Here is an 11094-nt window from a genome sequence, read left to right as displayed (position 1 = left end):
CCTTCACTCCCTAGCCTGCCTTCTCAAGACCGCGAAACCTCATATCACATTTGTTTGACTCTCTAGTACAGGGGTGCAACAAACAGTGGCTTGTGTCCCTTAGTGATGAGTCACGAGTCATTACTCAGCCAGCTGCCAGCGTGCCTTGAGCACCACATCTTCAAATTTGATATTACTTTTGTAGGGGGTGTGAACATTAATGAAACATTTCCTAGGGGTGTGGGGCATAGAAAAGTTTGGGAACCACTGCTCTAGTACCTTATTAACAATTTGAGCTCTCTCTTGCCTCTAATTTAAGCTGGTTGAGTTTCGTTTTGTTTTGTGTGGTCTGGGTATTTCGGGCGTGAGGGATTCTGATTGATTATTCAAATCTTTTTGCCATTAGAATACTGTTAGAAAACCTTTTTAGTAAAGATACAAGACTTGTATCTTTAGTAAAGATACAAGACTTACCTTTGTGTCTGTGAATTCCATGGGCCAGGACAGGGCACACACAGTGATAGACATTATAGCACCAAGCATTGTCAACTCCTTTCTGACCTGAATCTACTTCTAGACATGTCCCAGACTTAGAGCTCTATAACCTGTTTATGGAGATGCACCTACTGGAAGCTCATAACTTCATGGGAATAGCACTCTAGTAAAAGAGTTTATGGCCATTTCAGTCATGAGTCTACTATCAAATCCACAGTGAATTTTGTGCATGTGGGTTTTTCTGTACATTAAGAGAGTCTTGGGTGTTGCTAGCAATGGTTCTCAAAACATAGACTGAAAACCCAACTGGAAAATCTCCCCACATGCTTGTGATTATTGTCCTACCTAACGTTGAACATAAGATTCTGATCTGAGCTCCCCAGCATAACTGAGACAAGCTTTTTAAAACAGCAGAACAAACAAAATAAAGGCAAGATTATTTGAATCTTAAACACGAGTTCTATTAAAAATCAAGGACAGAATTTAGGAGAATAAATTATGTTTTGAAGAGGAGTTCTTGGGCACAGAGTCATTTTTGTTCTGGATATAGTTTTATTATTCAAATCTCTGCACAGAAGGCCAAACAGACTAATGCATCACACTTAGAGGAGTATTTCACAAGAGACAGCTTACTTCCTGGGGTTTGGAGAACCTGATATCTCAAAAATAAATGGTTATTAAAGTGAAAGATTGGGCTGCCTGTGATATCGTTTGGCCTATTGCATAAGAATGCTGAAATGATGTGATGGGTAATATTAGTGACCACAATAAAGAAAAATAATAATGTGGCAGCCCAGAATATATGACAGCTTAGGACAAATCCATTTATTACCTTAAAAGGCTTTTTTCTAATTGTTACAGCTTTCCCCACTGTGGTAGAACACAAGTCATTGCCAATTTTTTTCCTTCCCTTGAAATTACAGCAACCATAATATGTTTTCATAGCTGGTTTATCTTTGAAGCCTCAGACTTCTAATGACAGAGGAAAACTGAGTGTATTCTTGCTTATTCATTTATACTAAGAATTCATGTTTATAAGAATTAGAAATAAAAAGGCAGGAAGCCATGCATATGTCCTGTAAATTATATTAATGATGATGAGCCTGCCTAAAAGGGCTGTGCCATTAACACATCTTAGCAGAGCTTACCGCAAAGAAGTGGCACTAAATATTCCCTGATGTCAAGGCCACCATAAACAGCACAGTGCCACTCGCCTTTATGGCTGGCAAACTCATTTGGGCAAACGACTGTAATCAATTTTAGGATCACACAATGAAGCACTGGCACTTTTAGATCAAGGGAGAGATCATCATTTTAACTCTGTTAGTACTTCATCAGGCAGAAATGTTCACATGGCTCTAGCATAGCTTTGCCACATCTGGGCTCTTAAAGTCCTGGCAGCAGCAAGCAGATATAGAAAACTGTTTTCTACCATCTAGTGTGTCACAGGTTCTTTTTTAAACCATACCCATTTAGACTGACCTAGGCTCAAGAGAGACATAAAAATGCTGGACCCTAGACCAGATGGTTTCTTTATATCTCCCTATAAGGCAGGGGTTCCCAACCTGGGGTGCCTGCACCCCCGGGGGATGTGAGATGGAATTTTAGGGGGTGCGACAATTTTATGCACTGAGTTAAAAGCTTATTTTTTTAAGTTCAATTTGTTCACCCATATTAGAAATTAGACTTCTTCATCTTCAAATGTGATATTATTTTTGTAGAGGGTGCGAACATTAATTAAACATTTCCTAGGGGTATGGGGCATAGAAAAGGTTGGGAACCACTGCTATATGGGGAGACTTTCCATTTTGCAAGACAAAGGTATAAAAGTGGTGGGTGAAATTTACAAATCTATATGTGAGTGTTTCCTATTACCTTTATTCTATGTTCTGTTCTATTGCTGTAATTTCTATGATAATTACTATACACTGTTACTGTTCAATTATTATTACTATTATAATGTTTCCTATACACTGTACTCTATGGATTACTATTCAAGTACTATTGCTGTTACAACATTTCCTCTATACTAATACTATACTACACTCTATACTATTACTATTATATAGCAATGTTTTCTTCTTACAAAGCCTGTTTTGTCTTAATTCCTCTCTCTGGGATTTTTCTACTTTTTTTTTTTTACAGATGAGAAGGAAAGATGGCAGCACATTTTGTCAAGCCACCTGCTCTTCCACAGAGTGCTCAACTGGATTTGGGTTGCCCAGGTATGGCAACCCTACTCCGGCAGAACTGCCATGATAAGATGATCTGCTGCCCAAATCCATCTTTCAAACAATACCTTTAATAATATGCCAAGCCAAAGGTGATTTAATCCTTTGTGATTTAAGTTGTATTCTTCATCAGGAAGGGGGTGAAATATGCCACCCACAACTGCTGTGATAAAGAAGCAGGCAAGACAGATTGAGGAGGCTAGAGCTCGGCTTTAACTTAGATACCATTTCTGAGCAAGAATAATGATTAAGCATGGTAGGAATGGCAAACATGCATCAGACTATGCTATTATGCTACAGATTCTGCTCTTCCTATACTAGACACTTCTACAAAAGTAGAATGATCCTGGAATGATTAAGATTAAGGCAGGAGATACCATACGCAAACCCAGATACTTCCTGAAAGAAGAAATGGGACTAATCCTCTTAGTCCCATACTGATTTATGGAATACTGACAAGAGGATAGTGGGGGTGGGGTTAATAGAAATAAAGTTGTATGATCTCCGTATGAGCATTTTTCCATTGTCATGGAAATCCTACTTTCATGTGAGTGCGTGTGATTTTGACTAACAGCAACAATTCCTCAATGTGTGATAGATTTTATCTTTATTCCCCACTGACCAAATACATGAGCAGATTCATCTGGTTTTATTGCTGACTTCAGTTTCAAAAGCCAAAGATCCAGACACATTACTGATCCAGGTCAAACTCAAAGCATCCTATCTTGACTGTTGAAAACCTATTTAAAAAGCATACATAGTCCCAATGCATATTAAACCTGTCAAGGATGTAAGACCCTGCTGTGTATATTTAGGGAATTTAACACTTTTGAATGAAGCACAAAGGAGCACATTGTTTGAAAGGTAAACATATAAAACTAACCATTGAAAATTGTTCAGAGAAAAGCAGAAAATCCTTGAGGGGTTTAAAATGTGCCAGATAGTATGCAAAGAAGTCACAAGGAAGAATGAGGAAAGATTAGAACCCCTTGCTTCTTTTCCTTATTAAAAAGGCAGACAGCCTTTCCAGATTATCAACCTTTCCACTTCCAAAGCCTTCACAATGCATGGTAGACCCATACTAGAATCATTCCAAGTTGACTTTTTTCAGCTCTATCCTGAGGTTCAGATCCTCTAATCATGGGTATAATGGTGTCCTTATTCCTGCAACTCTAGAAATTACAGAGAACATCAATACATCATTACCATCTTCCTCCTTTCAAGCCAGCTGGTAGTCCCCCAAAACAAAAATCCCTTCACTTTTGCTTCCACAAAAGTAAAACAAATAACTTGTCAGTGCCCCATTCCAATAAACCACATATTGGCTATTTATCTTGTCATTAGAAAAACAAATATACAGTCCCTTCTGAATGCCGTTGTATAGTGGTAGGATGGGCTGGGTGAGAAGAGCAATTATTTTAAAAAAAGCAAAAAGCAAATAACCACCCTTCATAAGAGGAAGTTAAGGGGCAAAAACAACCCTAATTTCACCAGTTCAACAACACTGCCACAAGACTATCCTACCCAGGTCAATGTATGGAATTTGGGATGAAGGTATAAATGTCCAAATATTAGCTGATTAAGATGAGTTTCCAGAAAATGTGGAATGGAAATAATAAAAAGATAGTACATAAAGATCAGAAAGACCTTAACTCCAACTATTATAAAATGTCAACTTATCAGGTTAATTCAGATTTTAAGAGAGAGAAATAAAAAATAATTCAGTAGGGCTAATGATAGCTGTGAGAGTTTGTTGTGTGGTTACCTCCACAAAACAAAAACACTGACCTTGGACAGTTAAAAAAAAAAAATTAGAAGGCAAGCTTCTAAATCCTCTCCACCATGAACATTTCCACCTTACCTTACTCCCCTGCCTCCACAAACTGGTGGGCCTACTATTTTTATTCCCTAAGGATACCTGTGGGACCTCTATCTACTCAAAATATAGATTATGAAAATAAATATGATGACAGCAGCTGGCATTTATCTTACCTTGCCCTTTATTTATTTATTTTAATGAAATGAACTTGAAAAGGTCTAACCAGGTAGCACAGCTATCATATACACCAAACTGAAGAGTGGTGCATTCAAAGATTGTGTTGCTCTTTGGGATCAAAGAGGCTTTCAGCATCTCCTGAACAAAAAAAACACACATAACTCTGGGAGCCCAAGTAAGGATGCAGCTTCTTTAAGAAGTGTCAACAAAGGCCATTTCTGCTCCAAAACTCTGCAGATGTAAAATGCACACATCTGTAATACACACCTATCTAGAAGAGTTGTCCTCTTCTACCAAGCACACGGATCAGTAAGGGAGGAAATGGACATCTGCTTTTCCAACCAGATCAGCCAGATCAGCTAAACTATCCCTGGTGATCCTGTGAAATTCAAGTCAGATGGAGCAGTACAAAACAGGAGTCTTCAAATGCTCACAGATTCCAGCTTGCCTATTTCTGCTATAGGGAATACATCCTTCTTTACACAGAGAATTGCTTTCTTTGCATCTCAATCTTTCAGGATCTTTGACATCGAAGATTGCATACAGGGGGATGCAACATGGATATAATATAATTAGGCTTTCATATAATGGTAACAGAATCATTCACTGTCACCCAGGGAACCATCAAATCAGTAGGATCTGCTCTATCAGATGGATAACACTGGCAGCCCATTTAAAATAATTGAATATGGCTGCAGAGTGACAGCTCAAACTAGATGTAATTAGGACTCCCAAGGCAAGGTCTGGGTCCTGTGCTCCTTTAGCTTTTTTATAAATGCAGCACAATACAAGCTGGCCTTCTTATCCTTCAACCTCAGCTTTGCCATTTTTTCACAAACGGTGGCTTTCAGATCTTGTTTGTGATTGTACAGCAAATCCCTGCAGAAAGCTGTAGCCTAAAGGCAGGAACTAATAATCATATAGTTTGTTAAAACTCATTCCCCCACCCCCTACCGCCTATTCCTGTCTATAAGAAATGAGGCATTTCTATTATAAGACAAATTTTCTGTATTTCAGTTCCACTTCTAATAAGTTCAGACTTCAGGGAAGTAAAAAGGAGACTTTTGCAAGGAAACATCACTCTCCCTTTTCTAGCCATGAGGAGCTGCAGCTTCCGGATTGCGTGGGCCTGCCTGAATTTTGTATTGATTTTGCTCAGCATATTGATCACCAAGAGAACTGGTTGACTTATTATATTTTTCATACTATTGTGAAAGGTATTTCTATTTTAACTTATATAGCTGTAAAGTTCTGCCTTGTATAATACATGGCAGCAGTAATTTGAATACTGACCTCCTGACCTTGCTAGGTTTAAAACATGATTCTTAACTTTCCCTTAACACTGGATTTGATCTTTATGAGATCAGATTACATTTTAAAGGCTCATACCATATGCTATGCTCTCTTGGGAAAAGAGTCAAAAGGATTGTGCAAGATGTTAGAAGTCAGTATTGGGGGGAAGGTTATTATTTGTCATATTTACTGTGGATCCTACTTTCATCCAAAATGCTTAAAGTTGGGCACCTGATGCTCTCCACTTCCACCTTTATTTTATCCTCAGATGACTTTGAGGGGCTCTAGGTTTCTGGACCAGAATTCTGAACCAAAACTTCCACTTTCAGAATGACTTCATTTGATAGGCTTCCTACAGATAGTTGCCTACTTTATAAAAGAACAAGATGATGATGATGATGATGATGATGATGATGATGATGATGATGATGATGATGATACAGAACTGAAAAACAAATAAAGGCATTGGAGGCAAGATCTTGGGCAAATGGTTCTCAGATAAAAAAAGAAAGTGCTGAGAAGAACTGAAGCACTGCACTGTGTAAGGAATGGAAATCTATCTTCTCCCATTCCTGATAATTAAAGCTGAAGCCAACTTGCTCCTCTCAGCCCAAACTTGGAACTTCAGCTTTGTATCTAAAACAGCTAGGCCCCTAAACAGAGAGGGTTTCTCTATGTTTCTAGGGTTTCTCTATGTTTCTGTTAGCATGTAATGAGTGTCCATGAAACCTGATGTGCACGCCAAAGAGGAAAGCATCTTCCTGCCTTTCTGAGATACAGATCTATGCCATTATCAGTCATAGCAATTGTAACACATCTCTTTCCTTATTTGCCTTGTAAAAATAGCCAGTTATTTTTGTTTCCTGCTATACCATCCATCATCATACATCAACAAACTTAATTCTACTTTGTGATTTTATAAGCAAACCCTGCTGTTTTTAATTCATTGCATTTACCACGGGGGGAAAAATAAAATACCAATGCTAATTTATTTATTCCATTCTGTGTGATTACTCTAGCAGACGGCTAATAACATTATTCATTATTATAGTTATTATTTTAATTACTTTTAAAACAAATGTTGATTATATATGATCAGATATGTACTAAGAGAAATGTATGCCCAAGAAAGATTTAAACTCAGATTATGTCCATCTTGGCTCAGACATAGAAATCAGCACACTGAATCTCTAAGGGTGCTCCATTTTAGTCAGATATTCATTTTTAATTATTGCTATTTTTGCAGTCAAATGAAAATACTTTCTAGTCTTGATCCTATGAATTTGCTCATCTGATTGTTATGGGACGGCAATCTAAGGATACATTCTTGCTTGCTAATATGCACCTATGGACCCTGTTTTCCTAAGAGGTTTGCTCCAATACTTTCTGAAATATTGGCAAAAGACAAGTCTAATTGCTCAGGTTAATCTGGAATGGGTAGTCAGCTCAAGTTATATGTGAGACAGAGGACTGGAAGAGGGAATATACTTTAAGTAAGGTAGAGTTTGGAATGAGGGATAGAGATTTGATGCTAGCAAGATTGGAGGAAGATAGAAAGGACCTGGCTTGATAGTTGACTGCTTTGGAGAGATCTATCATCAGTGCAAGGTGATCTACTGCTGGTGAGTGGAAACTTGCCAGGTCATTGGAGAATGGATGATTGGGAGAGTAGTTGGGATGATGGCACTGTTGGGAAGGCAAACTGCATTAACCACCATTGCCAAAAGGTGGCAGAGTGGGACTAGAGTGGCAGCAGCACCAGTGGAGCAGCCAAGTGTGGTGGAAACTATTGCTGCCATTGGTGGAAGCACCATAGAAGCATTGGCAGTTGGATTAGTGGTGATAGTTGGACAATAGTGACAGAGTACAGTGATCCCCACTACTGGATAATGCTGAATGGAACCAAAGCATCAGCAATGGAATGGCAGAATGTGACAGCCAGTATCCCCAGGGCCAGCAGCAACAATGAAGAGCTTTGGAATTAGAGATGAGTCAGGAAGAATGACTTCTGTAGTGTTAGGGATGAGATCTGAGATTGCAGCAGCCAGTGTGTTAGCCAGCACTTGCTGGTGGAAGCACATCACACCTGCACTGATTACCAATATGCTTTGGGTGCAATTTAAAGTTCTGAGTTTAATTTTTAAAACTCTGTACAATGCACATTCTCCCATTAGAGTTGGCCTCACCAATTTGAACTTGCCAGGAAAAGCTGCTGGTGGCTCCCCACTTCAGAAGGTGAACAGGACCAAGGCTTGGAGGTGCTGTTTTCACTAGCCGTGCTGGCCCTCTGGAATGACCTCCCAGTTGAAACATGACCAGCTCCCACTTTGTCTTCTGGAAGCACTGAAAGCTGAATTGTTCCCAAGGGCATTTGGGACATGACAATACTACCTGCGTTGTATATTTATGGCTGCTGGATTACAGTGCCATGTTGGAGGTTTTATGAAATGTTATATGTTTGCTAGGTTAATCATTTATCTTAACTGTCATGGATTTGTGAGCCACTGAGAGTCCTTCGAGACTGTAGGGGAATATAAACCAACCAACCAATAAATTTGCTTATAGTTGAAATGTTATATTTTTATTATAATAATACTATAATTTTTCATGTGCACAGAAAAGTCTTGGGTTAATATAAATGAATGAAGAGATAATATTTCTTTATGCTTTTCCATTTATTACACTTCCAGTTCTGCATGCTTCTCTTACTGGTAAATATAATCTCTCCTCCTGAACGATTATTCTAAATCTTATTTCCGTTATTTCGCCTATAATGCCAGCTACCCTTTAGCGGCTGTCCCAACCTAATGCAGATATTTTAAGTTCATTTCCATTTTTGAAGCATTTTAATGGCCTTTGCACAGGAGTTCAATTATTTCACTGAAGTGGGTTCATACTAGCAAGGGAAACGTTTCTTCTCTACTTTTCTTTGAATGATAATAGCCAAATGTACATTGAAGTGGAGCCCAGAAAATAGAAGCTACATCTGACTGCCCAGGAGAGGAGCCAAACAAAATTTGGACAAACAGAACTTCAGGTTTCATAATGCCCACCAGTCTTGAAAGCTCACCTTAGATTAAATTAAATTCAATTCAATTCAATTAGATTAAATTCAGTAAAATGTCTGCCCCAGGTAAAAATTGCTAGCACTTTAGAACAAAGGCTTTGTAAGTGGTAGTTTATAATGCACATAGGATTTGAAAAGCACATTTTTTTCTTGTCATGAAGATAAGACTTATTAAGACAGCAAATCTCCTTGGGGGCAGTAACTTTTTTTTTAATCCCTTATTCTTGCCACAATATAAGCACTGTTCCAGTTCTGTTCTTGGATAGGTGTGTGATAGTGCAAAATTGATACAGATTATATGATTTGTTTTTTTTAAAAAAAGTATGGCATACCTGATAATTTGACTGCTTCAAAATGTGATCTGTGGAATGCAAAATCATCATGAACCCTCCTAAAGCAAAAGAAAAATAGTTTAGAAGAAACTGATTTCCAGGTTTCCTCACAACAGCAAGTCAACAAAATAGGTTAGCTGAGAGATAGTGGTTATACCAAAGACACTGAACGAGCCTCATGAGGTTGGAATGGAACTTGAGTCTCTCCCATTCACATCCAACAATATATCCTTTACTGGTTCCACTACACTGGCTAACAAGCATACATAAAAGAAGTATAGATGCCGAGGAAGAAAGGCCTCAATATCTGGCAGATCTAGCCAAGCTTGGTTAATCTGCATCAGTTAAGCAGCATCAGTCCTGGTTAAGAACTTAGATGGGGGACCACTTGGGAAGTTCATGGCTGTAGGCAAGAGTGAGATGTTGAAGCAATACCCCAGAAGAAGGCAGAGGCAAGCCACTTCTTTATCAAGCTAGGAAGACTGCATGGATGTGTCTGTGTGAGTCACCAGGAGTCATAACTGGAAGAAGACATTTGCTGGGATCAGGGAGCAGGGTTAGATAATGATGAAAGATATTAAGCATACATATAAAATATGGACTGAGAAATTGATGGTGTCATACACAGTTTGCAAGCTTCTGTATTGTATTATACACACCTCTCCCTCTGCCTTTTTAACAAATACTTAAAATGAGCTCTTAGACAAGTGATTCACAGAAAGGCTTACTGGGGCAGGTAATTTCATCATCTTGGCACAGGAAGATATCACATAAAATAATACTTTAGTGTAGAATGTGAGTGATGATAAGGCATCAGCATCTACCTCTGGGATAGCCCTTGTGTGTGTGTGCGTGCACATAAAATGTGTTCTAAATTATTACCTTCAGGCTGTCTGTTCTTAATATAAGCCACTTCTCCACCTTCACTTAGTTCCAACAGTCAGTGAGTTCCATCAGAAGAAAGGACAGTTTAAAAAATGGGAGCTTGAGGGTAGATACTGGGCTGAGATTTCTCCACCTATTCATGCTGTAGCTCTGATATTTCACTCACTCATGCCTCTGCTTCTAGAGGATTTGGTAGCAGTCCTGCTTACAACACAAGAGCTGCTGCTGCATACCCATCTAGCTTAGCTCTAAGATTCAGAAGTAAATCCACTTGAATTCACTGGTATTTCTAAGTGAACCGTTAGGGTTGTACATCAACTGGTCCTAAATGCTTAACTGGTATTGTATTCCTCCCCAGTGGGCAGAAAGTTGCCATCACTGTTTGCCACCAGCTCCAACTTTTAGTAGGAGCCAAATTGCACATAGTTTGCCAATTTCCATCAGTGGCAACTTTCCTCTTATTAGGAACTGCTAGAGCAAGTAGAAATGGCAGAACCTACCCAATCTTGGCTGATCTTGAAAGAGCTTAGAAGGGTCCAAGCTGATTAATATCAGACTCCTGGGAATACCACCTCCTCCATAAAAAAACAAAAACAGAAACAGAAGAAGACATCATTAAACCACTTCAGTACTGTCACCAAGGAAACACACGGATATAGACATGAACATGTAGCCACCAGGATTTGAGCATGACTTGAGGAAGTCTTTATTTTTGTGCAATATTAGTCAGGCATGACATGGAGAAAATGGGAGAGTGCTATTGTCATTTTATTTTGGTTCTTCCTAGCCTGTATTTTTAACCTTTTTACATATATA

Source organism: Python bivittatus, unplaced genomic scaffold (assembly GCF_059951505.1).
Source record: "Python bivittatus isolate LINGU-HERP-01145 unplaced genomic scaffold, Pbiv_v1 ctg000480_np1212, whole genome shotgun sequence".
Lineage (NCBI taxonomy): Eukaryota > Metazoa > Chordata > Lepidosauria > Squamata > Pythonidae > Python > Python bivittatus.
The sequence above is the reverse complement of the archived record's forward strand: the minus strand, read 5'-3'. Positions refer to the sequence as shown.